Source organism: Ctenocephalides felis, unplaced genomic scaffold (genome assembly GCF_003426905.1).
Source record: "Ctenocephalides felis isolate EL2017-DRISC unplaced genomic scaffold, ASM342690v1 CF-g0.4_SCAFFOLD_00845, whole genome shotgun sequence".
NCBI lineage: Eukaryota > Metazoa > Arthropoda > Insecta > Siphonaptera > Pulicidae > Ctenocephalides > Ctenocephalides felis.
Window position 1 is genome coordinate 77,008,826 of NW_020536999.1, and position 23,285 is coordinate 77,032,110.

The 23,285-nt window shown below is 37.0% G+C and overlaps 53 non-coding genes across 53 annotated transcripts; all 53 read left to right on the forward strand.

The window, feature by feature from the left end:
- The first annotated feature begins 3,200 nt into the window (after positions 1-3,200).
- Trnav-uac lies at positions 3,201-3,273 on the forward strand. Its single transcript has one exon. It is a non-coding gene; the product is annotated as a tRNA-Val (tRNA).
- Positions 3,274-3,614: 341 nt separating this feature from the next.
- Trnav-aac lies at positions 3,615-3,687 on the forward strand. Its single transcript has one exon. It is a non-coding gene; the product is annotated as a tRNA-Val (tRNA).
- Positions 3,688-3,852: 165 nt separating this feature from the next.
- On the forward strand, positions 3,853-3,925 carry Trnav-uac. The gene has a single exon. It is a non-coding gene; the product is annotated as a tRNA-Val (tRNA).
- Positions 3,926-4,328: 403 nt separating this feature from the next.
- Positions 4,329-4,401, forward strand: Trnav-cac. The gene has a single exon. It is a non-coding gene; the product is annotated as a tRNA-Val (tRNA).
- A 115-nt stretch (positions 4,402-4,516) lies between these two features.
- On the forward strand, positions 4,517-4,589 carry Trnav-cac. The gene has a single exon. It is a non-coding gene; the product is annotated as a tRNA-Val (tRNA).
- A 165-nt stretch (positions 4,590-4,754) lies between these two features.
- Positions 4,755-4,827, forward strand: Trnav-cac. The gene has a single exon. It is a non-coding gene; the product is annotated as a tRNA-Val (tRNA).
- A 165-nt stretch (positions 4,828-4,992) lies between these two features.
- On the forward strand, positions 4,993-5,065 carry Trnav-cac. The gene has a single exon. It is a non-coding gene; the product is annotated as a tRNA-Val (tRNA).
- A 116-nt stretch (positions 5,066-5,181) lies between these two features.
- Positions 5,182-5,254, forward strand: Trnav-cac. Its single transcript has one exon. It is a non-coding gene; the product is annotated as a tRNA-Val (tRNA).
- Positions 5,255-5,417: 163 nt separating this feature from the next.
- Trnav-uac lies at positions 5,418-5,490 on the forward strand. Its single transcript has one exon. It is a non-coding gene; the product is annotated as a tRNA-Val (tRNA).
- Positions 5,491-5,655: 165 nt separating this feature from the next.
- Trnav-uac lies at positions 5,656-5,728 on the forward strand. Its single transcript has one exon. It is a non-coding gene; the product is annotated as a tRNA-Val (tRNA).
- Positions 5,729-5,843: 115 nt separating this feature from the next.
- Positions 5,844-5,916, forward strand: Trnav-uac. Its single transcript has one exon. It is a non-coding gene; the product is annotated as a tRNA-Val (tRNA).
- A 339-nt stretch (positions 5,917-6,255) lies between these two features.
- On the forward strand, positions 6,256-6,328 carry Trnav-aac. The gene has a single exon. It is a non-coding gene; the product is annotated as a tRNA-Val (tRNA).
- A 165-nt stretch (positions 6,329-6,493) lies between these two features.
- Positions 6,494-6,566, forward strand: Trnav-uac. The gene has a single exon. It is a non-coding gene; the product is annotated as a tRNA-Val (tRNA).
- Positions 6,567-6,849: 283 nt separating this feature from the next.
- Trnav-uac lies at positions 6,850-6,922 on the forward strand. The gene has a single exon. It is a non-coding gene; the product is annotated as a tRNA-Val (tRNA).
- A 165-nt stretch (positions 6,923-7,087) lies between these two features.
- On the forward strand, positions 7,088-7,160 carry Trnav-uac. The gene has a single exon. It is a non-coding gene; the product is annotated as a tRNA-Val (tRNA).
- A 349-nt stretch (positions 7,161-7,509) lies between these two features.
- On the forward strand, positions 7,510-7,582 carry Trnav-aac. The gene has a single exon. It is a non-coding gene; the product is annotated as a tRNA-Val (tRNA).
- A 165-nt stretch (positions 7,583-7,747) lies between these two features.
- Trnav-uac lies at positions 7,748-7,820 on the forward strand. Its single transcript has one exon. It is a non-coding gene; the product is annotated as a tRNA-Val (tRNA).
- Positions 7,821-7,985: 165 nt separating this feature from the next.
- On the forward strand, positions 7,986-8,058 carry Trnav-aac. Its single transcript has one exon. It is a non-coding gene; the product is annotated as a tRNA-Val (tRNA).
- A 130-nt stretch (positions 8,059-8,188) lies between these two features.
- On the forward strand, positions 8,189-8,261 carry Trnav-aac. The gene has a single exon. It is a non-coding gene; the product is annotated as a tRNA-Val (tRNA).
- A 115-nt stretch (positions 8,262-8,376) lies between these two features.
- Trnav-uac lies at positions 8,377-8,449 on the forward strand. Its single transcript has one exon. It is a non-coding gene; the product is annotated as a tRNA-Val (tRNA).
- Positions 8,450-9,026: 577 nt separating this feature from the next.
- On the forward strand, positions 9,027-9,099 carry Trnav-uac. The gene has a single exon. It is a non-coding gene; the product is annotated as a tRNA-Val (tRNA).
- Positions 9,100-9,623: 524 nt separating this feature from the next.
- On the forward strand, positions 9,624-9,696 carry Trnav-uac. The gene has a single exon. It is a non-coding gene; the product is annotated as a tRNA-Val (tRNA).
- Positions 9,697-10,034: 338 nt separating this feature from the next.
- On the forward strand, positions 10,035-10,107 carry Trnav-aac. Its single transcript has one exon. It is a non-coding gene; the product is annotated as a tRNA-Val (tRNA).
- Positions 10,108-10,272: 165 nt separating this feature from the next.
- Positions 10,273-10,345, forward strand: Trnav-aac. Its single transcript has one exon. It is a non-coding gene; the product is annotated as a tRNA-Val (tRNA).
- A 337-nt stretch (positions 10,346-10,682) lies between these two features.
- Positions 10,683-10,755, forward strand: Trnav-uac. The gene has a single exon. It is a non-coding gene; the product is annotated as a tRNA-Val (tRNA).
- Positions 10,756-11,341: 586 nt separating this feature from the next.
- Trnav-cac lies at positions 11,342-11,413 on the forward strand. The gene has a single exon. It is a non-coding gene; the product is annotated as a tRNA-Val (tRNA).
- A 164-nt stretch (positions 11,414-11,577) lies between these two features.
- Positions 11,578-11,649, forward strand: Trnav-uac. Its single transcript has one exon. It is a non-coding gene; the product is annotated as a tRNA-Val (tRNA).
- A 163-nt stretch (positions 11,650-11,812) lies between these two features.
- Positions 11,813-11,884, forward strand: Trnav-uac. Its single transcript has one exon. It is a non-coding gene; the product is annotated as a tRNA-Val (tRNA).
- A 113-nt stretch (positions 11,885-11,997) lies between these two features.
- On the forward strand, positions 11,998-12,070 carry Trnav-uac. Its single transcript has one exon. It is a non-coding gene; the product is annotated as a tRNA-Val (tRNA).
- A 339-nt stretch (positions 12,071-12,409) lies between these two features.
- Trnav-uac lies at positions 12,410-12,482 on the forward strand. The gene has a single exon. It is a non-coding gene; the product is annotated as a tRNA-Val (tRNA).
- Positions 12,483-13,328: 846 nt separating this feature from the next.
- Trnav-uac lies at positions 13,329-13,401 on the forward strand. Its single transcript has one exon. It is a non-coding gene; the product is annotated as a tRNA-Val (tRNA).
- A 575-nt stretch (positions 13,402-13,976) lies between these two features.
- On the forward strand, positions 13,977-14,049 carry Trnav-aac. Its single transcript has one exon. It is a non-coding gene; the product is annotated as a tRNA-Val (tRNA).
- Positions 14,050-14,416: 367 nt separating this feature from the next.
- Positions 14,417-14,489, forward strand: Trnav-uac. The gene has a single exon. It is a non-coding gene; the product is annotated as a tRNA-Val (tRNA).
- Positions 14,490-17,131: 2,642 nt separating this feature from the next.
- Positions 17,132-17,204, forward strand: Trnav-uac. The gene has a single exon. It is a non-coding gene; the product is annotated as a tRNA-Val (tRNA).
- A 349-nt stretch (positions 17,205-17,553) lies between these two features.
- Trnav-uac lies at positions 17,554-17,626 on the forward strand. Its single transcript has one exon. It is a non-coding gene; the product is annotated as a tRNA-Val (tRNA).
- Positions 17,627-17,791: 165 nt separating this feature from the next.
- On the forward strand, positions 17,792-17,864 carry Trnav-aac. The gene has a single exon. It is a non-coding gene; the product is annotated as a tRNA-Val (tRNA).
- A 165-nt stretch (positions 17,865-18,029) lies between these two features.
- On the forward strand, positions 18,030-18,102 carry Trnav-aac. Its single transcript has one exon. It is a non-coding gene; the product is annotated as a tRNA-Val (tRNA).
- Positions 18,103-18,232: 130 nt separating this feature from the next.
- Trnav-aac lies at positions 18,233-18,305 on the forward strand. The gene has a single exon. It is a non-coding gene; the product is annotated as a tRNA-Val (tRNA).
- A 114-nt stretch (positions 18,306-18,419) lies between these two features.
- Positions 18,420-18,492, forward strand: Trnav-uac. The gene has a single exon. It is a non-coding gene; the product is annotated as a tRNA-Val (tRNA).
- A 303-nt stretch (positions 18,493-18,795) lies between these two features.
- On the forward strand, positions 18,796-18,868 carry Trnav-cac. The gene has a single exon. It is a non-coding gene; the product is annotated as a tRNA-Val (tRNA).
- Positions 18,869-19,178: 310 nt separating this feature from the next.
- On the forward strand, positions 19,179-19,251 carry Trnav-cac. Its single transcript has one exon. It is a non-coding gene; the product is annotated as a tRNA-Val (tRNA).
- Positions 19,252-19,414: 163 nt separating this feature from the next.
- On the forward strand, positions 19,415-19,487 carry Trnav-uac. The gene has a single exon. It is a non-coding gene; the product is annotated as a tRNA-Val (tRNA).
- A 362-nt stretch (positions 19,488-19,849) lies between these two features.
- Trnav-aac lies at positions 19,850-19,922 on the forward strand. Its single transcript has one exon. It is a non-coding gene; the product is annotated as a tRNA-Val (tRNA).
- A 130-nt stretch (positions 19,923-20,052) lies between these two features.
- Trnav-aac lies at positions 20,053-20,125 on the forward strand. Its single transcript has one exon. It is a non-coding gene; the product is annotated as a tRNA-Val (tRNA).
- A 115-nt stretch (positions 20,126-20,240) lies between these two features.
- Trnav-uac lies at positions 20,241-20,313 on the forward strand. Its single transcript has one exon. It is a non-coding gene; the product is annotated as a tRNA-Val (tRNA).
- Positions 20,314-20,616: 303 nt separating this feature from the next.
- Trnav-cac lies at positions 20,617-20,689 on the forward strand. The gene has a single exon. It is a non-coding gene; the product is annotated as a tRNA-Val (tRNA).
- A 348-nt stretch (positions 20,690-21,037) lies between these two features.
- On the forward strand, positions 21,038-21,110 carry Trnav-uac. Its single transcript has one exon. It is a non-coding gene; the product is annotated as a tRNA-Val (tRNA).
- Positions 21,111-21,225: 115 nt separating this feature from the next.
- Positions 21,226-21,298, forward strand: Trnav-uac. The gene has a single exon. It is a non-coding gene; the product is annotated as a tRNA-Val (tRNA).
- Positions 21,299-21,638: 340 nt separating this feature from the next.
- On the forward strand, positions 21,639-21,711 carry Trnav-aac. The gene has a single exon. It is a non-coding gene; the product is annotated as a tRNA-Val (tRNA).
- Positions 21,712-22,235: 524 nt separating this feature from the next.
- Trnav-cac lies at positions 22,236-22,308 on the forward strand. Its single transcript has one exon. It is a non-coding gene; the product is annotated as a tRNA-Val (tRNA).
- A 165-nt stretch (positions 22,309-22,473) lies between these two features.
- Positions 22,474-22,546, forward strand: Trnav-aac. The gene has a single exon. It is a non-coding gene; the product is annotated as a tRNA-Val (tRNA).
- A 130-nt stretch (positions 22,547-22,676) lies between these two features.
- Positions 22,677-22,749, forward strand: Trnav-uac. The gene has a single exon. It is a non-coding gene; the product is annotated as a tRNA-Val (tRNA).
- A 165-nt stretch (positions 22,750-22,914) lies between these two features.
- Trnav-aac lies at positions 22,915-22,987 on the forward strand. Its single transcript has one exon. It is a non-coding gene; the product is annotated as a tRNA-Val (tRNA).
- The last annotated feature ends 298 nt before the right edge of the window (positions 22,988-23,285 follow it).

The following is a 23,285-nucleotide window of genomic DNA, read 5'->3' on the forward strand; positions in this document are numbered from 1 at the left end:
GGACGCCACCGAGTACGTAAATATTGTTCGACACTGAAATAGAGTGGTCCGAAGATGAAAAGTGTTTCCAACAATATAGTTGAAATATTTGATGAGAGCAATATTTAAAAAGCTTTTCAAACATACCAACAATGAATAAAAGAGGTAACTATAATCGAGTATTTATTTTAATAATTTTGTAACTATATGATTCCATCTAAATACAGAGATAAATACATTACGAATATTACAAGTTGATCGGACGGTTTCATCGAAAATGAGGAAACAGGTAAATAAGAAATATTGCCTAACAATTCTCTTCATATCGCATTAAATTTTCATTGTTTGTAGATAAAATAGAAAAATATATAGATGAGAAAATGGACCAATTCTACAAATAGCTTGAGAATAAATTAGAATTATGGTGTAAATTAGAGTAAATCAAACAAATAAAAATGACGATGAGAATAGAGCTCGATGAACACCTTTTTGAACAAAAGAATGCCATTGAAAAAGTATGAGGAATTCTTAGCTTTTGATGAGTTTGCGATTCTATTCTTCCTGGGGGTCGAAAGTGTTCTTATTGAGGTTAGCGTTAGTGAGTTTTGGTGTTATTTATAGTTGTGATTTTTGAGTTTTAAATACAACGCTATGGATCTCTTGGGGTAAGTTAATAATATATTTCGTGATTCACGATATTGTAATATTAAACTGATATGCTTCATTGCTTTATTTGTAGAACGAAACAATTTGTTGTTATTTTTGGCAAATCTGGTCTTACTGAAATGCCAAGCAATTGTTTAATTTTAGGTGACGATGATTCATAGACAAAGTGCTGGTGGCCAACAGCATGCAAAAATCCAACAGGATAAATTATAAGGCGCATAGAGCCAGATTACTCCACTTGGATGAAAGCTGCTTGGGAGGGGTTTCAGAAAGAAGACGAGTGACTCGGTGCTTGCCCTCGAAGCAAGAATTGAGGCTATGAAAAGTAATGATTGTATTACATTATACTTATTTATTTATCCATCTTGCAAATTAAATGTTTATTGCTTTTATTGCAGCACCGAAAGAGAGAGAAGAAAAGAGACTTAGAGAACAAAATGAAGAGATAGAGCCAATGACAAAAAATGTAATAATAATGATTTAGCCTTTTTAACTATAAATAATTTTTAAATTTGATGGTAATTGTTTTTTATTATAGCTCCTCTAAGCAATAGGAAGATGGAGGCGTTTCTAAATATAGAAATAGCTGAGGAAGATGTTGGTTCTGCCAAAGGTAATTTAATACTTAAGCTTAGATATATATTAAGTATGTTGATTGTAATAACAATTTTATTACAGAAAAAGCTCTCTTCCGGAATTTTCTTTGAGAGGTGGAATAAACACCAGAATAAAAACTGGAGAGATTGGGCCAATCAAAAGTAATGATAATGATTTTAGATTTCATTAAGTATAAATATTTTTCAAATTTAATAGTAATTATTTTTATCATAGCTTGTTGAAGTTTTTGTGGGAGCAGAACATGTTCAGGAGCGTGCTCCCAAAGAAAATTTAGTACCTAAGTTTTATTCTCATGTTAGTAAATTAAATATGTTGATTGTAATTATAACAATTTTTTGACAGAAATAATCTTTAAAATTTTTTTTTAATTTATGGTGGATGCCTTTTCCACTCTTCAAGATAAGATATAATAATTTTCAATACAATATACATTTTCTCATTTTTATTTCTTTTTAGCCTCTGTTGATCATAACTTAAAAAGGTTTATCATTATAGATCATTATGAATCAGCGATCTAGGCAAGGCTTCGACACAGACATCTTTCCTCAAAAGAAAACAAATATATTTGATAAAAATTTTCCTTTGAGGACTGTCGAAGATGTCAAAGCCTTGGAAGAAAACCTAGGTGGAGAAAAATCAGAAAAGTTTGAAATTGATCTGGTACAAAATATATGAAATTATTTAATAAAATTCAATTACATTTAATCAAAGCATGTTTTTTAATTTGCAGAAATTTTTATTTTTTATTATTTGAAATTATCATGGCTAGGTCGCAAGCAGAACTTGCCTATGTACAACATCAAAATGATCGACATAATCGAAGGTAATAAATGAAGTATAACAGCTTATATATTGTATGTATATTGAAATGTAGTGTATTTATGATTTAATTGTTTAAAGGTGTATTTGTGACAAAATACTGCTTGGCGAAAAGTGAATTTGATAAAATAACCAGTGAGTGGCTGCGGTTCGCCAGGCAGAGGCACGAGAGAGCTTTGAAAAAACTAAACTCAATGAATTTAAATCAAAAATAAAAATTACTTGAAATATAATTTGTAACATTTTTATTTTATATTTTTATTTTATTTTTGTGAAATAAATTTTGTTGCTTAAAGTATTTGTTGCTATATTTATTATAAAATAAGTCACTGTCGTGTTTAGTACAAAACATTTGTTACTGTTCTGTTTAGTATAAAATATTTGTTGCTATTTGTTATAAAATACTAGTTACTGTTTTGTTTAGTTCAAAATATTTGTTGCGACTTGTTTGTTATAAAATACCTATAAGTATTATAATAATATTATATTATATTATACAAAAAGCAACAAATATTTTGAACTAAACAAAACAGTAGTAAGTATTTTATAACAAATAGCAACAAATATTTTGATTCGATCGATGGACGTTGAAGAGTGAACATCAATATATAAAATAATAAAAATATGTGGTTTCTCGTCTTTGACAAATGACAGTGCCTTCAGCCCAGCCATATTTTAAATAAATTAAATCTCATGTAACTTATGCACGGTTAATTCCATATATGGTTTCCCGCATTAGCGGAAGACAGTGCTTCCAGCCCAGCCATATGTTTAATAAATAAAACTAATTTGTGTGATCAGAGTGAAAGTGAAATAAAAGTGAAAAGTGAAGTGAATAAGTGTGATTATGCGATGATGATCAACTGAAATACTCAACCACAGGATTTTAGTATATTATCACAAAATGGAGCGCACTAAAAAGTACCAATTCGATAGGAGGAGAGTATAGTATAGAGTATAGAGTCTATACTTATTCAAATCCAATAAAGGCTTTTGGTGGTTTATTGACTGTCGGTGCAGCATACGTACGATGAATCATACATCGAAGTCTTCAATATTTATTCAAAGCTTTTATTAAATATTAGCGATGCCTGCTGCAAATGCGTTTTATTTTTGTATGTTCCGTAGTGTAGTGGTTATCGCATCTGCTTTACATGCAGAAGGCGGCCGGTTCGATCCCGGCCGGAATCATATAATGAAATCCTCTATACTTATTCAAATCCAATAAAGGGTTTTGGTGGTTTATTGACTGCCGGTGCAGCATACGTACGATGAATCATACATCAAAGTCTTTAATATTTATTCTAAGCCTTTATTAAATATTGGCGATGCGTGCTGCAAATGCGTTTTGTTTTTGTAGGTTCCGTGGTGTGGTTGTTATCACATCTGCTTTACACGCAGAAGGCCGACGGTTCGATCCCAGCCGGAATCATCTAATGAAGTTTTGGTGATTTATTAATTGTCGGCGCAATCTCATGATGAATCTTACATCGATGTCCTCAATATTGCTGCAAATGCGTCTTATTTTTGTAGGTTGCGTGGTGTAGTAGTTATCACATCTGCTTAACACGCAGAAGGCCGCCGATTCGATCCCGGCCGGAATCATATAATGAAATCCTCTATACTTATTCAAATCCAATAAAGGCTTTTGGTGGTTTATTGACTGTCGGTGCAATCTCACGATGAATCATACATCGAAGTCTTCAATATTTATTCTAAGCTTTTATTAAATATTGGCGATGCGTGCTACAAATCCGTTGTATTTTTGTAGGTTCCGTGGTGTAGTGGTTATCACATCTGCTTTACACGCAGAAGGCCGCCAGTTCGATCCCGGCCGGAATCATATAATGAAATCCTCTATATTAGTTCAAAACCAATAAAAGTTTTTGGTGGTTTATTGACTGTCGGTGCAATCTCACGATGAATCATACATCGAAGTCTTCAATATTTATACTGAGCTTTTATTAAATATTGGCGATGCGTGCTACAAATGCGTTTTATTTTTGTAGGTTCGGTAGAGTATTGGTTATCACATCTGCTTCACACGCAGAAGGCCGCCGGTTGGATCCCGGCCGGAATCATATAATGAAATCCTCTATATTAGTTCAAAACCAATGAAGGTTTTTGGTGGTTTATTGACTGTCGGTGCAATCACACGATGAATTATGCACCAAAGTCTTTAATATTTATTCTAAGCCTTTATTAAATATTGGCGATGCGTGCTGCAAATGCGTTTTGTTTTTGTAGGTTCCGTGGTGTATTGGTTATCACATCTGCTTCACACGCAGAAGGCCGCCGGTTCGATCCCAGCCGGAATCATCTAATGAAGTCCTCTATATTTATCAAAACGAATAAAGGGTTTTGGTGGTTTATTGATTGTCGGTGCAATCTCATAATGTCCTTAATATTGCTGCAAATAGGATTTATTTTTGTAGGTTCCGTGGTGTAGCGGTTATCACATCTGCTTCACACGCAGAAAGCCGCCGGTTCAATCCCGGCCGGAATCATATAATGAATTCCTCTATATTAGTTCAAAACCAATGAAGATTTTTGGTGGTTTATTGACTGTCGGTGCAATCTCACGATGAATCATGCACCGAAGTCTTTAATATTTATTCTAAGCCTTTATTAAATATTGGCGATGCGTGCTGCAAATGCGTTTTGATTTTTTAGGTTCCGTGATGTAGTGGTTATCACATCTGCTTCACACGCAGAAGGCCGCCGGTTGGATCCCGGCCGGAATCATATAATGAAATCCTCTATATTAGTTCAAAACCAATGAAGGTTTTTGGTGGTTTATTGACTGTCGGTGCAATCTCACGATGAATTATGCACCAAAGTCTTTAATATTTATTCTAAGCCTTTATTAAATATTGGCGATGCGTGCTGCAAATGCGTTTTGTTTTTGTAGGTTCCGTGGTGTATTTGTTATCACATCTGCTTCACACGCAGAAGGCCGCCGGTTCGATCCCAGCCGGAATCATCTAATGAAGTCCTCTATTTTTATCAAAACGAATAAAGGGTTTTTGGTGGTTTATTGATTGTCGGTGCAATCTCATAATGTCCTCAATATTGCTGCAAATAGGACTTATTTTTGTGGGTTCCGTGGTGTAGCGGTTATCGCATCTGCTTCACACGCAGAAGGCCGCTGGTTTGATCCCCGCCGGAATCATATAATGAAATCCTCTATATTAGTTCAAAACCAATAAAGATTTTTGGTGGTTTATTGACTGTCGGTGCAATCTCACGATGAATCTTACACCGAAGTTTAATATTTATTCTAAGCCTTTATTGAATATTGGCGATGCGTGCTGCAAATGCGTTTTATTTTTGTAGGTTTCGTGGTGTAGTGGTTATCACATCTGATTTACACGCAGAAGGCCGCCGGTTCGATCCCGGCCGGAATCATTTAATGAAATCCTCTATTTTTATTCAAATCCAATGAAGGCTTTTGGTGGTTTATTGACTGTCGGTGCAATCTCACGATGAATCATATATCGAAGTCTTCAATATTTATTCTAAGCTTTTATTAAATATTGGCGATGCCTGCTGCAAATGCGTTTTTTTTTTGTAGGTTTTGTGGTGTAGTGGTTATCACATCTGATTTACACGCAGAAGGCCGCCGGTTCGATCCCGGCCGAAATCATCAAATGAAAGCCTCTACATTTATTCAAAACCAATAAAGGGTTTTGGTGTTTATTGATTGTCGGTGCAATCTCATGATGTCTTCAATATTGCTGCTAATGGGTTTTATTTTTGTAGGTTCCGTGGTGTAGTGGTTATCACATCTGCTTTACACGCAGAAGGCCGCCGGTTCGATGCCGGCCGGAATCATCTAATGAAATCCTCTACATTTATTCACAACGAATAAAGGGTTTTGGTGGTTTATTGATTGTCGGTGCAATCTCATGATGAATCTTACAGTGATGTTCTCAGTATTGCTGCAAATGAGATTTATTTTTGTAGGTTTCATGGTGTAGGCCGCCTGTTCGATCCCGGCCGGAATCATATAATGAAATCCTTTATATTTATTCAAATCCAATAAAGGCTTTTGGTAGTTTATTGACTGTCGGTGCAATCTCACGATGAATCATACATCAAAGTCTTCAATATTTTTTCTGAGCTTTTATTAAATATTAGCGATGCGTGCTACAAATGCGTTATATTTTTGTAGGTTCCGTGGTGTAGTGGTTATCACATCTGCTAAACACGCAGAAGGCCGTCGATTCGATCCCGGTCGGAATCATCTAATGAAATCCTCTACGTTTATTCAAAACCAGTAAAGGGTTTTGGTGGTATATTGACTGTCGGTGCAATCTCACGACGAATCATACATCGAAGTCTTCAATATTTATTCCAAGCTTTTATTAAATATTGGCGATGAGTGCTACAGATGCGTTTTATTTTCGTAGGTTTCGTGGTGTAGTGGTTATCACATCTGCTTTACACGCAGAAGGTCACCGGTTCGATCTCGGCCGGAATCATCTAATGAAATCCTCTATATTTATCAAAACGAATAAAGGGTTTTGGTGGTTTATTGATTGTCGGTGCAATCTCATGATGAATCTTACAGTAATGTCCTCAATATTGCTGCAAATGAGATTTATTTTTGTAGGTTCCAAGGCCGCCGGTTCGATCCCGGCCGGAATCATCTAATGAAATCCTCTACATATATTCAAAACCAATAAAGGGTTTTGGTGGTTTATTGATTTTCGGTGCAATCTCATGATGTCCTCAATATTGCTGCAAATGGGTTTTATTTTTGTAGGTTCCGTGGCGTAGTGGTTATCACATCTGCTTTACACGCAAAAAGCCGCCGGTTCGATCCCGTCCGGAATCATCTAATGAAGTCCTCTATATTTATTCAAATCCAATGAAGGCTTTTGGTGGTTTATTGACTGTCGGTGCAATCTCACGATGAATCATACATCGAAGTTTTCAATATTTATTCTAAGCTTTTACTAAATATTGGCGATGCGTTCTGCAAATGCGTTTTATTTTTGTAGGTTCCGTGGAGTAGTGGTTATCACATTTGCTTTACACGCAGAAGGCCGCAGGTTTGATCCCGGCCGGAATCATCTAATGAAGTCCTCTATATTTATCAAAACGAATAAAGTGTTTTGGTGGTTTATTGATTGTCGGTGCAATCTCATGATGAATCTTACATCGATGTCCTCAATATTGCTGCAAATGCGTTCTATTTTTATCACATCTGCTTAACACGCAGGAGGCCGCCGGTTCGATCCCGGCCGGAATCATCTAATGAAATCCTCTATGTTTATTCAAATCCAATAAAGGCTTTTGATGGTTTATTGACTGTCGGTGCAACATACGTACGATGAATCATACATCAAAGTCTTCAATATTTTATTCTAAGCTTTTATTAAATATTAGCGATGCCTGCTGCAAATGCGTTTTATTTTTGTATGTTCCGTGGGGTAGTGGTTATCACATCTGCTTAACACGCAGAAGGCCGCCGGTTCGATCCCGGCCGGAATCATATAATGAAATCCTCTATATTAGTTCAAAACCAATGAAGATTTTTGGTGGTTTATTGACTGTCGGTGCAATCTCACGATGAATCATACGCCGAAGTCTTTAATATTTATTCTAAGCCTTTATTAAATATTGGCGATGCGTGCTGCAAATGCGTTTTATTTTTGTAGGTTCCGTGGTGTAGTGGTTATCACATCTGCTTTACACGCAGAAGGCCGCCGGTTCAATCCCGGCCGGAATCATATAATGAAATCCTCTATATTAGTTTAAAACCAATGAAGATTTTTGGTGGTTTATTGACTGTCGGTGCAATCTCACGATGAATCATACACCAAAGTCCTTAATATTTATTCTAAGCCTTTATTAAATATTGGCGATGCGTGCTGCAAATGCGTTTTCTTTTTTTAGTTTCCGTGGTGTAGTGGTTAACACATCTGCTTAACACGCAGAAGGTCGCCGGTTCGATCCCGGCCGGAATCACCTAATGAAATCCTCTATATTTATCAAAACGAATGAAGGGTTTTGGTGGTTTATTGATTGTCGGTGCAATCTCATGATGAAACTTACATCGATGTCCTCAATATTGCTGCAAATGGGAATTATTTTTGTAGGTTCCGTGGTGTAGTGGTTATCACATCTGCTCAACACGCAGAAGGCCGCCGGTTCGATCCCGGCCGGAATCGTCTAATGAAATCCTCTACATTTATTCAAAACCAATAAAGGGTTTTGGTGTTTATTGATTGTCGGTGCAATCTCATGATGTCCTCAATATTGCTGCAAATGGGTTTTATTTTTGTAGGTTCCGTGGTGTAGCGGTTATCACATCTGCTATACACGCAGAAGGCCGCCGGTTCGATCCCGGCCGGAATCATATAATGAAATCCTCTATATTAATTCAAAACCAACGAAGATTTTTGGTGGTTTATTGACTGTCGGTGCAATCTCACGATGAATCATACATCGAAGTCTTCAATATTTATTCTAAGATTTTATTAAATATTGGCGATGCGTGCTGCAAATGCGTTTTATTTTTGTAGGTTCCGTGGTGTAGTGGTTATCACACCTGCTTTACACGCAGAAGGCCGCCGGTTTGATCGCGGCCGGATTCATCTAATGATATCCTCTACATTTATTCAAAACAAATAAAGGGTTTTGGTGGTTTATTGATTGTCGGTGCAATCTCATGATGAATCTTACAGTGATGTCATCAATATTGCTGAAAATGAGATTTATTTTTGTAGGTGCCATGGTGTAGGCCGCCTGTTCGATCCCGGCCGGAATCATATAATGAAATCTTCTATATTTATTCAAATCCAATAAAGGCTTTTGGTAGTTTATTGACTGTCGGTGCAATCTCACGATGAATCACACATCAAAGTATTCAATATTTTTTCTGAGCTTTTATTAAATATTAGCGATGCGTGCTACAAATGCGTTTTATTTTTGTAGGTTCCGTGGTGTAGTGGTTATCACATCTGCTTTACACGCAGAAGGCCGCCGGTTCGATCCCGGCCGGAATCATCTTATGATATCCTCTACATTTATTCAAAACAAATAAAGGGTTTTGGTGGTTTATTGATTGTCGGTGCAATCTCATGATGAATCTTACAGTGATGTCATCAATATTGCTGAAAATGAGATTTATTTTTGTAGGTTCCAAGGCCGCCGGTTTGATCCCGGCCGGTATCATCTAATAAAATCCTCTACATATATTCAAAACCAATAAAGAGTTTTGGTGGTTTATTGATTGTCGGTGCAATCTCATGATGTCCTCAATATTGCTGCAAATGGGTTTTATTTTTGTAGGTTCCGTGGTGTAGTGATTATCGCATCTGCTTTACACGCAGAAGGCGGCTGGTTCGATCCCGCCGGAATCATATAATGAAATCCTCTATACTTATTCAAATCCAATAAAGGCTTTTGGTGGTTTATTGACTGTCGGTGCAGCATACGTACGATGAATCATACATCGAAGTCTTCAATATTTATTCAAAGCTTTTTTTAAATATTAGCGATGCCTGCTGCGAATGCGTTTTATTTTTGTATGTTCCGTAGTGTAGTGGTTATCGCATCTGCTTTACATGCAGAAGGCGGCCGGTTCGATCCCGGCCGGAATCATATAATGAAATCCTCTATACTTATTCAAATCCAATAAAGGCTTTTGGTGGTTTATTGACTGCCGGTGCAGCATACGTACGATGAATCATACATCGAAGTCTTTAATATTTATTCTAAGCCTTTATTAATATTGGCGATGCGTGCTGCAAATGCGTTTGTTTTTGTAGGTTCCGTTGTGTGGTTGTTATCACATCTGCTTTACACGCAGAAGGCCGACGGTTCGATCCCAGCGGGAATCATCTAATGAGTTTTGGTGATTTATTAATTGTCGGCGCAATCTCATGATGAATCTTACATCGATGTCCTCAATATTGCTGCAAATGCGTCTTATTTTTGTAGGTTGCGTGGTGTAGTAGTTATCACATCTGCTTAACACGCAGAAGGCCGCCGATTCGATCCCGGCCGGAATCATATAATGAAATCCTCTATACTTATTCAAATCCAATAAAGGCTTTTGCTGGTTTATTGACTGTCGGTGCAATCTCACGATAAATCATACATCGAAGTCTTCAATGTTTATTCTAAGCTTTTATTAAATATTGGCGATGCGTGCTGCAAATGCGTTTTATTTTTGTAGTTTCCGTGGTGTAGTGGTTATCACATCTGCTTAACACGCAGAAGGCTGCCGGCTCGATCCCAGCCGGAATCATCTAATAAAATCCTCTATATTTATCAGAACGAATAAAGGGTTTTGGTGGTTTATTGATTGTCGGTGCAATCTTATGATGAATCTTACATTGATGTTCTCAATATTGCTGTAAATGAGATTTATTTTTGTAGGTTCCATGGTGTAGGCCGCCGGTTCGATTCCGGCCGGAATCATATAATGAAATCCTCTATATTTATTCAAATCCAATAAAGGCTTTTGGTGGTTTATTGACTGTCGGTGCAATCTCACGATGAATCATACATCGAAGTCTTCAATATTTATTCTAAGCTTTTATTAAATATTGGCGATGCGTGCTACAATCCGTTTTTATTTTGTAGGTTCCGTGGTGTAGTGGTTATCACATCTGCTTTACACGCAGAAGGCCCCGCAGTTCGATCCCGGCCGAATCATATATGAAATCCTCTATATTAGTTCAAAACCAATAAAAGTTTTTGGTGGTTTATTGACTGTCGGTGCAATCTCACGATGAATCATACATCGAAGTCTTCAATATTTATTCTGAGCTTTTATTAAATATTGGCGATGCGTGCTACAAATGCGTTTTATTTTTGTAGGTTCGGTAGAGTATTGGTTATCACATCTGCTTCACACGCAGAAGGCCGCCGGTTGGATCCGGCCGGAATCATATAATGAAATCCTCTATATTAGTTCAAAACCAATGAAGGTTTTTGGTGGTTTATTGACTGTCGGTGCAATCTCACGATGAATTATGCACAAAGTCTTTAATATTTATTCTAAGCCTTTATTAAATATTGGCGATGCGTGCTGCAAATGCGTTTTGTTTTTGTAGGTTCCGTGGTGTATTGCTTATCACATCTGCTTCACACGCAGAAGGCCGCGGTTCGATCCAGCCGGAATCATCTAATGAAGTCCTCTATTTTTATCAAAACGAATAAAGGGTTTTTGGTGGTTTATTGATTGTCGGTGCATCTCATAATGTCCTCAATATTGCTGCAAATAGGACTTATTTTTGTGGGTTCCGTGGTGTAGCGGTTATCACATCTGCTTCACACGCAGAAGGCCGCTGGTTTGATCCCGCCGGAATCATATAATGAAATCCTCTATATTAGTTCAAAACCAATAAAGATTTTTGGTGGTTTATTGACTGTCGGTGCAAATCTCACGATGAATCTTACACCGAAGTTTAATATTTATTCTAAGCCTTTATTGAATATTGGCGATGCGTGCTGCAAATGCGTTTTATTTTTGTAGGTTTTGTGGTGTAGTGGTTATCACATCTGATTTACACGCAGAAGGCCGCGGTTCGATCCCGGCCGGAATCATCTAATGAAATCCTCTATTTTTATTCAAATCCAATGAAGGCTTTTGGTGGTTTATTGACTGTCGGTGCAATCTCACGATGAATCATATATCGAAGTCTTCAATATTTATTCTAAGCTTTTATTAATATTGGCGATGCCTGCTGCAAATGCGTTTTTTTTTGTAGGTTTGTGGTGTAGTGGTTATCACATCTGATTTACACGCAGAAGGCCGCCGGTTCGATCCCGGCCGAAATCATCAAATGAAAGCCTCTACATTTATTCAAACCAATAAAGGGTTTTGGTGTTTATTGATTGTCGGTGCAATCTCATGATGTCTTCAATATTGCTGCTAATGGGTTTTATTTTGTAGGTTCCGTGGTGTAGTGGTTATCACATCTGCTTTACACGCAGAAGGCCGCCGGTTCTATGCCGGCCGGAATCATCTAATGAAATCCTCTACATTTATTCACAACGAATAAAGGGTTTTGGTGGTTTATTGATTGTCGGTGCAATCTCATGATGAATCTTACAGTGATGTTCTCAGTATTGCTGCAAATGAGGTTTATTTTTGTAGGTTCCATGGTGTAGGCCGCCTGTTCGATCCCGGCCGGAATCATATAATGAAATCCTTTATATTTATTCAAATCCAATAAAGGCTTTTGGTAGTTTATTGACTGTCGGTGCAATCTCACGATGAATCATACATCAAAGTCTTCAATATTTTTTCTGAGCTTTTATTAAATATTAGCGATGCGTGCTACAAATGCGTTATATTTTTGTAGGTTCCGTGGTGTAGTGGTTATCACATCTGCTTTACACGCAGAACGCCGCCGGTTCGATCCCGGCCGGAATCATCTCATGAAATCCTCTACGAGGTCTGTTCAAAAAGTTTTCGTAATTTTCGTTTTTTCAAAAAAATATTTATTTATTCGTCTACATTAATGTGGTCCCCTTCAAAGTAGTCCCCCCCAGATATAATACACTTATGCCAGCGTTTTTTCCAATTTTCGAAGCACCCTTGATATTCACTTTTTGATATGTCCTTGAGCACTCTCGGCGATTTTCTTCAATCGAGGAAAACCGCCGTCCTTTCATGGGTCTCTTCAACTTTGGGAATAGGAAAAAGTCACACGGAGCCATATCTGGTGAATTTTTGCACTTTGTAACACTTTATTTCATTTTTTACGCAAAATTTAATACAAATTCTTTGACTTTTTCAATTCTTCCATTGTAAAAATCGCCGAGCTCAGAAAAACACGTCGAACCTTAGCGACTACCACAGACAAAGTAAACAGTGAATATAGCTGAAAATTTCATCATACTTTAGGGGCATGTATACCAACACAATAAAAAAAAAATTTTGACAATCAGACACTCCAGACCCGCGAAATTTAATTATTAGTAATTCCGGGTACTTTTTGAACACACCTCGTACATTTATTGAAAACAAATAAAGGGTTTTGTTGGTTTATTGATTGTCGGTGTAATCTCCTGATGAATCTTACAGTGATGTCATCAATATTGCTGCAAATGAGATATATTTTTGTAGGTTCCAAGGCCGCCGGTTTGATCCCGGCCGGTATCATCTAATAAAATCCTCTACATATATTCAAAACCAATAAAGGGTTTTGGTGGTTTATTGATTGTCGGTGCAATCTCATGATGTCCTCAATATTGCTGCAAATGGGTTTTATTTTGTAGGTTCCGTGGCGTAGTGGTTATCGCATCTGCTTTACACGCAGAAGGCGCCCGGTTCGATCCCGGCCGGCATCATATAATGAAATCCTCTATACTTATTCAAATCCAATAAGGCTTTTGGTGGTTTGTTGACTGTCGGTGCAATCTCACGATGAATCATACATCGAAGTCTTCAATGTTTATTCTAAGCTTTTATTAAATATTGGCGATACGTGCTGCAAATGCGTTTTATTTTTGTAGGTTCCGTGGTGTAGTGGTTATCACATTTGCTTAACACGCAGAAGGCTGCCGACTCGATCCCAGCCGGAATCATCTAATGAAATCCTCTATATTTATCAGAACGAATAAAGGGTCTTGGTGGTTTATTGATTGTCGGAGCAATCTTATGATGAATCTTACAGTGATGTTCTCAATATTGCTGCAAATGAGATTTATTTTTGTAGGTTCCATGGTGTAGGCCGCCGGTTCGATCCCGGCCGGAATCATATAATGAAATCCTCTATATTTATTCAAATCCAATAAAGACTTTTGGTGGTTTATTGACTGTCGGTGCAATCTCGCGATGAATCATACATCAAAGTCTTCAATATTTTTTCTGAGCTTTTATTAAATATTGGCGATGCCTGCTGCAAATGCGTTTTGTTTTTGTAGGTTTCGTTGTGTAGTGGTTATCACATCTGCTTAACACGCAGAAGGCCGCCGGTTCGATCCCGGCCAGAATCATCTAATGAAATCCTGTATATTTATCAAAACGAATGAAGGGTTTTGGTGGTTATTGATTGTCGGTGCAATCTCATGATGAATCGTACATCGATGTCCTCAATATTGCTGCAAATGCGTTTTATTTTTGTAGGTTTCGTGGTGTAGTAGTTATCACATCTGCTTAACACGCAAAAGGCCGCCGATTCGATCCCGGCCGGAATCATCTAATGAAATTCTCTATATTCATTCAAATCCTATGAAGGCTTTTGGTGGTTTATTGACTGTCGGTGCAATCTCACGATGAATCATATATCGAAGTCTTCAATATTTATTCTAAGCTTTTATTTAATATTGGCGATGTCTGCTGCAAATGCGTTTTGTTTTTGTAGGTTCCGTGGTGTGGTTGTTATCACATCTGCTTTACACGCAGAAGGCCGCCGGTTCGATCCCGGCCGGAATCATCTAATGAAATCCTCTATATTTATTCAAATCCAATGAAGGCTTTTGGTGGTTTATTGACTGCCGGTGCAATCTCACGATGAATCATACATCGAAGTCTTCAATATTTATTCTAAGCTTTTATTAAATACTAGCTGACCCGGCAAACGTTGTTTTGCTAAGTAAGGTATTTTATAAACAATTTCTAGAGAATCAAAAAAAAAATAATACTTTTTGTGTAAGGATGTGTTGTTTGAATGCTATATACAATGAGGTATTATAGAAACAATAAACCCCATTAGTTTGTCTATATTTTATTAATACATCCAAACTGAAAGTTTTATACACTTTCTATAGAAAACATGGCATAATCCATTCCAAGTCTTTTTTGGTCTTTCGACTTATATAGTCATTACAAATTCCATTTAATCGATTATTGATTGTGTTTCGAATTTTTCAAAATTTTTTTTGGATTCTGGATTTTGTGTATAATTGTAAATAATACTATTGAGCTTATATAAAGTTTTCAAATTTCTGCGAGAAGAGATAGAAAATGAATTAGGTATCTTTTCTTTGACCTGCTTTTTGAAAAGTTTCAAGTAACATTCGACGAATTAAAGTAAATTTAATAAAAAGTATATATGTAGAACAGGGCAAGGCACAAATGTCCAATTTGACTTTAAGCAAATATAAATTTTATTATGAAAATCAAACCAATTATATCACAACAAATGACACATTTCAAACGAACAATTATCTGACTACGTTCAGTAAAACTACCAGCTACATCATCATTTTGTTTTTTTGCTGTCTTTAAAAATTTTATTTAGACCTTTTTATCCTATAACGGGGTTACTTGGAATGGCCAGATGGCAAACAGGTCTAATGTCATATTTTAATTTCAAAAGTATTTTACAAAATAATTACATTTTTAACTAATTGCTAAAAAACTACCAACGGAAGAAAATACTTCTATTATGGATTTTCAAAGATTACCATTTATCTCCCAATACCAAAGTCATAAGAATCAAGGTTATAGCTGGTTATACATCTTTTTCCCTTTACTTTCAAATAGTGTTGTTAAACAATGCTTAGCTTTACTGGTTTTTGACACTTTGGTCGTAGATCTTTGTATATTACTATCCATTCTTCGATAAATTCGAGACATTATAACTGGGAATAAGTCATTCGACAAAATGTACCTTTGATCGATTCCAAATTTAGGTTCTGAATTTAAATAACATAAATAAATAAATAATATAATCTAGAAAATGTTTTATAAATACCAATGAGTATATAATTATACAAATGAGTTCTTTCAGAGCATCGTGGTTTGAGAAAAATATGATTTGTCAACCATACTGAGTTTTATAGTTCGCTTCACTGTTTATACGAATGAGCAATGGCACTATCATTATATTATAATTGTTAATTATTTATTTAAAATAAATAATTATATTATTGATTCCCTACAAATATCAAATTGTTATCCATACGTGATTACATAGCTGTCATTTACGTTTTGTTATTCCAAGTTGAACGGGATAAAAAGTATCCTATGTCCTTCGCCTGGCTCTGAACTACCAACTTTACCAAAGCCAATTTTCAGTTAAATCGGTTCAGCCTTCTTGAGTTATAAGTGGAGTAATTAACATGACTGTTATATATATATCTATTACATAAAAATAAGTCGGGTTTTTCTTTCTGACGATATAACTCCAGAATGCACGAACCGAATTCGACGATTTTGCATTCGTTGGAAAGGTCTGGGGCTCCGTGAGGTTTATAGCTGGGTTATAATATATGAGAACCAAGAACTAATATTCTATCACTATATTTAACAAAAGGCAGCCAAGTAATTTCAACTCTTTATTGTCCAATCAAAGCACATTTGCTGATAATATATATGCCAATTAGTTGTAAACACCTGAAAAATTGTATAAGATATGTATAAAGAAATTATAAATTAACAACAATTAATATATAACTATTTACATTTTTATTACAAATTTTGAGGTTATGTTAAGAAACTATATTTCAAAATATTTTTTTATTAATTTGTTGATGATTATACTTATTGCTGATATATATAATATTAACACCTCAAATACTTTATTTAAATACGTATAAACAAATATACATAAATACCTAAGTATATAAATAATTACATTCCCATTTTCAAGAAATAAATTTCCCCATCGTCCATCTGGCTTCGTTTGCTATTATTAAGAATTAATTTATTTGCCACTTCGTATTAATTTTCCGTGGTGATTAAAAAATTTATATTATTCACGTAATAATTTTCAAATAGTAGTGATTAAAAAATGCATATTAATTCATAATAATAATAAATGCATATTTGTATCAAAACAGAAACACCGAATGACAGTTGACAATCGATTGTAAATGTCATGGATGAAATCATTGATAGTATCATAGATTGAATAAACTACATGGATAGTTTATAAATAATTATTTCTGAATTAGAATGAAAAACGGGATAAAAAGTATTTCATGTCCTTCTCCTGGCTCTAAACTACCTCCCTGCCAATTTTCATCTAAATCGGTTCAGCCGTTCGTGAGTTATAATTGTTACAACATAAAGCGATCCTCTTTTATATATGTAGATTGGCGATGCGTGCTGCAAATGCGTTTTATTTTTGTAGGTTCCGTGGTGTAGTGGTTATCACATCTGCTTTACACGCAGAAGGCCGCAGGTTTGATCCCGGCCGGAATCATCTAATGAAGTCCTCTATATTTATCAAAACGAATAAAGTGTTTTGGTGGTTTATTGATTGTCGGTGCAATCTCATGATGAATCTTACATCGATGTCCTCAATATTGCTGCAAATGCGTTCTATTTTTATCACATCTGCTTAACACGCAGGAGGCCGCCGGTTCGATCCCGGCCGGAATCATCTAATAAAATCCTCTATATTTATTCAAATCCAATAAAGGCTTTTGGTGGTTTATTGACTGTCGGTGCAACATACGTACGATGAATCATACATCAAAGTCTTCAATATTTTATTCTAAGCTCTTATTAAATATTAGCGATGCCTGCTGCAAATGCGTTTTATTTTTGTAGGTTCCGTGGTGTAGTGGTTATCACATCTGCTTTACACGCAGAAGGCCGCCGGTTCAATCCCGGCCGGAATCATATAATGAAATCCTCTATATTAGTTCAAAACCAATGAAGATTTTTGGTGGTTTATTGACTGTCGGTGCAATCTCACGATGAATCATACACCGAAGTCTTTAATATTAATTCTAAGCCTTTACTAAATATTGGCGATGCGTGCTGCAAATGCGTTTTGTTTTTTTAGTTTCCGTGGTGTAGTGGTTATCACATCTGCTTAACACGCAGAAGGCCGCCGATTCGATCCCTGCCGGAATCATCTAATAAAATTCTCTATATTTATTCAAATCCAATGAAGGCTTTTGGTGGTTTATTGACTGTCGGTGCAATCTCACGATGAATCATATATCGAAGTCTTCAATATTTTTTCTAAGCTTTTAGTAAATATTGGCGATGCCTGCTGCAAATGCGTTTTGTTTTTGTAGGTTCCGTTGTGTAGTGGTTATCACATATGCTTAACACGCAGAAGGCCGCCGGTTCGATCCCGGCCAGAATCATCTAATGAAATCCTCTATATTTATCAAAACGAATGAAGGGTTTTGGTGGTTTATTGATTGTCGGTGCAATCTCATGATGAATCTTACATCGATGTCCTCAATATTGCTGCAAATGGGATTTATTTTTGTAGGTTCCGTGGTGTAGTGGTTATCACATCTGCTTAACACGCAGAAGGCCGCCGGTTTGATCCCGGCCGGAATCATCTAATAAAATCCTCTACATTTATTTAATACCAATAAAGGGTTTTGGTGTTTATTGATTGTCGGTGCAATCTCATGATGTTCTCAATATGCTGCAAATGGGTTTTATTTTTGTAGGTTCCGTGGTGTAGTGGTTATCACATCTGCTTTACACGCAGAAGGCCGCAGGTTTGATCCCGGCCGGAATCATCTAATGAAGTCGGTGTCGGTGCAATCTCATGATGAATCTTACATCGATGTCCTCAGTATTGCTGCTAATGCGTTTTATTTTTATCGCATCTGCTTGACACGCAGTAGGCCGCCGGTTCGATCCCGGCCGGAATCATCTAATGAATCCTCTATATTTATTCAAATCCAATAAAGGCTTTTGGTGGTTTATTGACTATCGGTGCAGCATACGTACGATGAATCATACATCGAAGTCTTCAATATTTATTCTAAGCTTTTATTAAATATTGGCGATACGTGCTGCAAGTGCGTTTTATTTTTGTAGATTCCGTGGTGTAGTGGTTGTCACATCTGCTTCACACGCAGAAGGCCGCCGGTTCGATCCCGGCCGCAATCATATAGTAAAATCCTCTAAATTTATCAAAACGAATGAAGGGTTTTGGTGGGTTATTGATTGCCGGTGCAATCTCATGATGTCTTCAATATTGCTGCAAATTCGATTTATTTTTGTAGGTTCCGTGGTGTAGTGGTTATCAAATCACGTGGGTAGTGGCCGCCGGTTTGATCCCGGCCGGAATCATCTAATGAAATCCTCTATATTTATCAAAACGAATAAAGGTTTTGGTGGTTTTTTGATTGTCGGTGCAATCTCATGATGAATCTTACATCGATGTCCTCAATATGCTGCAAATAGGACTTATTTTTTGGGTTCCGTGGTGCAGCGGTTATCACATCTGCTTCACACGCAGAAGGCCGCTGGTTCGATCCCGGCCGGAATCATATAATGAAATCCTCTATATTAGTTCAAAACCAATAAAGATTTTTGGTGGTTTATTGACTGTCGATGCAATCTCATGATGAATCTTACACCGAAGTTTAATATTTATTCTAAACCTTTATTGAATATTGGCGATGCGTGCTGCAAATGCGTTTTATTTTTGTAGGTTTCGTGGTGTAGTGGTTATCACATCTGATTTACACGCAGAAGGCCGCCGGTTCGATCCCGGCCAGAATCATCTAATGAAATCCTCTATATTTATCAAAACGAATGAGGGTTTGGTGGTTTATTGATTGTCGGAGCAATTTCATGATGAATCTTACATCGATGTCCTCAATATTGATGCAAATGCGTTTTATTTTGTAGGTTTCGTGGTATAGTAGTTATCACATCTGCTTAACACGCAGAAGGCCGCCGATTCGATCCCTGCCGGAATCATCTAATAAAATTCTCTATATTTATTCAAATCCAATGAAGGCTTTTGGTGGTTTATTGACTGTCGGTGCAATCTCACGATGAATCATATATCGAAGTCTTCAAATTTTTTCTAAGCTTTTAGTAAAATTGGCGATGCCTGCTGCAAATGCGTTTTGTTTTGTAGGTTCCGTTGTGTAGTGGTTATCACATATGCTTAACACGCAGAAGGCCGCCGGTTCGATCCCGGCCAGAATCATCTAATGAAATCCTTTATATTTATCAAAACGAATGAAGGGTTTTGGTGGTTTATTGATTGTCGGTGCAATCTCATGATGAATCTTACATCGATGTCCTCAATATTGCTGCAAATGGGAGTTATTTTTGTAGGTTCCGTGGTGTAGTGGTTATCACATCTGCTTAACACGCAGAAGGCCGCCGGTTTGATCCCGGCCGGAATCATCTAATAAAATCCTCTACATTTATTCAATACCAATAAAGGGTTTTGGTGTTTATTGATTGTCGGTGCAATCTCATGATGTTCTCAATATTGCTGCAAATGGGTTTTATTTTTGTAGGTTCCGTGGTGTAGTGGTTATCACATCTGCTTTACACGCAGAAGGCCGCAGGTTTGATCCCGGCCGGAATCATCTAATGAAATCGGTGTCGGTGCAATCTCATGAGAATCTTACATCGATGTCCTCAATATTGCTGCTAATGCGTTTTATTTTTATCGCATCTGCTTGACACGCAGTAAGGCCGCCGGTTCGATCCCGGCCGGAATCATCTAATGAAATCCTCTATATTTATTCAAATCCAATAAAGGCTTTTGGTGGTTTATTGACTATCGGTGCAGCATACGTACGATGAATCATACATCGAAGTCTTCAATATTTATTCTAAGCTTTTATTAATATTGGCGATACGTGCTGCAAGTGCGTTTTATTTTTGTAGATTCCGTGGTGTAGTGGTTGTCACATCTGCTTCACACGCAGAAGGCCGCCGGTTCGATCCCGGCCGCAATCATATAGTAAAAATCCTCTAAATTTATCAAAACGAATGAAGGGTTTGGTGGGTATTGATTGCCGGTGCAATCTCATGATGTCTTCAATATTGCTGCAAATGCGATTTATTTTTGTAGGTTCCGTGGTGTAGTGGTTATCAAATCACGTGGTGTAGTGGCCGCCGGTTTGATCCCGGCCGGAATCATCTAATGAAATCCTCTATAATTATTCAAATCCAATGAAGGCTTTTGGTGGTTTATTGACTGTCGGTGCAATCTCACGATGAATCATATATCGAAGTCTTCAATATTTATTCTAAGCTTTTATTAAATATTGGCGATGCCTGCTGCAAATGCGTTTTGTTTTTGTAGGTTTTGTGGTGTAGTGGTTATCACATCTGATTTACACGCAGAAGGCCGCCGGTTCGATCCCGGCCGGAATCATCTAATGAAATCCTCTACATTTATTCAAAACCAATAAAGGGTTTTGGTGTTTATTGATTGTCGGTGCAATCTCATGATGTCTTCAATATTGCTGCAAATGGGTTTTATTTTTGTAGGTTCCGTGGTGTAGTGGTTATCACATCTGCTTTACACGCAGAAGGCCGCCGGTTCAATCCCGGCCGGAATCATGTAATGAAATCCTTTATATTAATTCAAAACCAATGAAGATTTTTGGTGGTTTATTGACTGTCGGTGCAGCATACGTACGATGAATCATACATCGAAGTCTTTAATATTTATTCTAAGCCTTTATAAATATTGGCGATGCGTGCTGCAAATGCGTTTTGTTTTTGTAGGTTCCGTGGTGTGGTTGTTATCACATCTGCTTTACACGCAGAAGGCCGACGGTTCGATCCCAGCCGGAATCATCTAATGAAGTTTTGGTGATTTATTGATTATCGGCGCAATCTCATGATGAATCTTACATCGATGTCCTCAATATTGCTGCAAATGCGTCTTATTTTTGTAGGTTGCGTGGTGTAGTGGTTATCACATCTGCTTAACACGCAGAAGGCCGCCGATTCGATCCCGGCCGGAATCATATAATGAAATCCTCTATACTTATTCAAATCCAATAAAGGCTTTTGGTGGTTTATTGACTGTCGGTGCAATCTCACGATGAATCATACATCGAAGTCTTCAATGTTTATTCTAAGCTTTTATTAAATATTGGCGATGCGTGCTGCAAATGCGTTTTATTTTTGTAGGTTCCGTGGTGTAGTGGTTATCACATCTGCTTAACACGCAGAAGGCTGCCGGCTCGATCCCAGCCGAATCATCTAATAAAATCCTCTATATTTATCAGAACGAATAAGGGTTTTGGTGGTTTATTGATTGTCGGTGCAATCTTATGATGAATCTTACAGTGATGTTCTCAATATTGCTGTAAATGAGATTTATTTTTGTAGGTTCCATGGTGTAGGCCGCCGGTTCGATCCCAGCCGGAATCATCTAATAAAGTCCTCTATATTTATCAAAACGAATAAAGGGTTTTGGTGGTTTATTGATTGTCGGTGCAATCTCATAATGTCCTCAATATTGCTGCAAATATGACTTATTTTTGTGGGTTACGTGGTGTAGCGGTTATCACATCTGCTTCACACGCAAAAGGCCGCTGGTTCGATGCCGGCCGGAATCATATAATGAAATCCTCTATATTAGTTCAAATCCAATAAAGATTTTTGGTGGTTTATTGACTGTCGGTGCAATCTCACGATGAATCATATATCGAAGTCTTCAATATTTATTCTAAGCTTTTATTAAATATTGGCGATGCCTGCTGCAAATGCGTTTTGTTTTTGTAGGTTTCGTTGTGTAGTGGGTATCACATCTGCTTAACACGCAGAAGGCCGCCGGTTCGATCCCGGCCGGAAACATTTAATGAAATCCTCTATATTTATCAAAAAGAATGAAGGGTCTTTGTGGTTTATTGATTGTCGTTGCAATCTCATGATGAATCTTACATCGATGTCCTCAATATTGCTGCAAATGGGTTTTGTTTTTGTAGGTTCCGTGGTGTAGTGGTTGTCACATCTGCTTTACACGCAGATGGCCGCCGGTTCAATCCCGGCCGGAATCATATAATAAAATCCTCTATATTTATTCAAATCCAATAAAGGCTTTTAATGGTATATTGACTATCGGTGCAATCTCACGATGATTCATACATCGAAGTCTTCAACGTTTATTCTGAGCTTTTATTAAATATTAGCGATGCGTACTACAAATGCGTTTTGTTTTTCTAGGTTTCGTTGTGTAGTGGTTATCACATCTGCTTAACACGCAGAAGGCCGCCTGTTCGATCCCGGCCAGAATCATCTAATGAATCCTCTATATTTATCAAAACGAATGAAGGGTTTTGGTGGTTTATTGATTGTCGGAGCAATCTCATGATGAATCTTACATCGATGTCCTCAATATTGCTGCAAATGCGTTTTATTTTTGTAGGTTTCGTGGTGTAATAGTTATCACATCTGCTTAACACGCAGAAGGCCGCCGATTCGATCCCTGCCGAAATCATCTAATAAAATTTCTCTAATTTATTCAATACCAATAAAGGGTTTGGTGTTTATCAATTGTCGGTGCAATCTCATGATGTTCTCAATATTGCTGCAA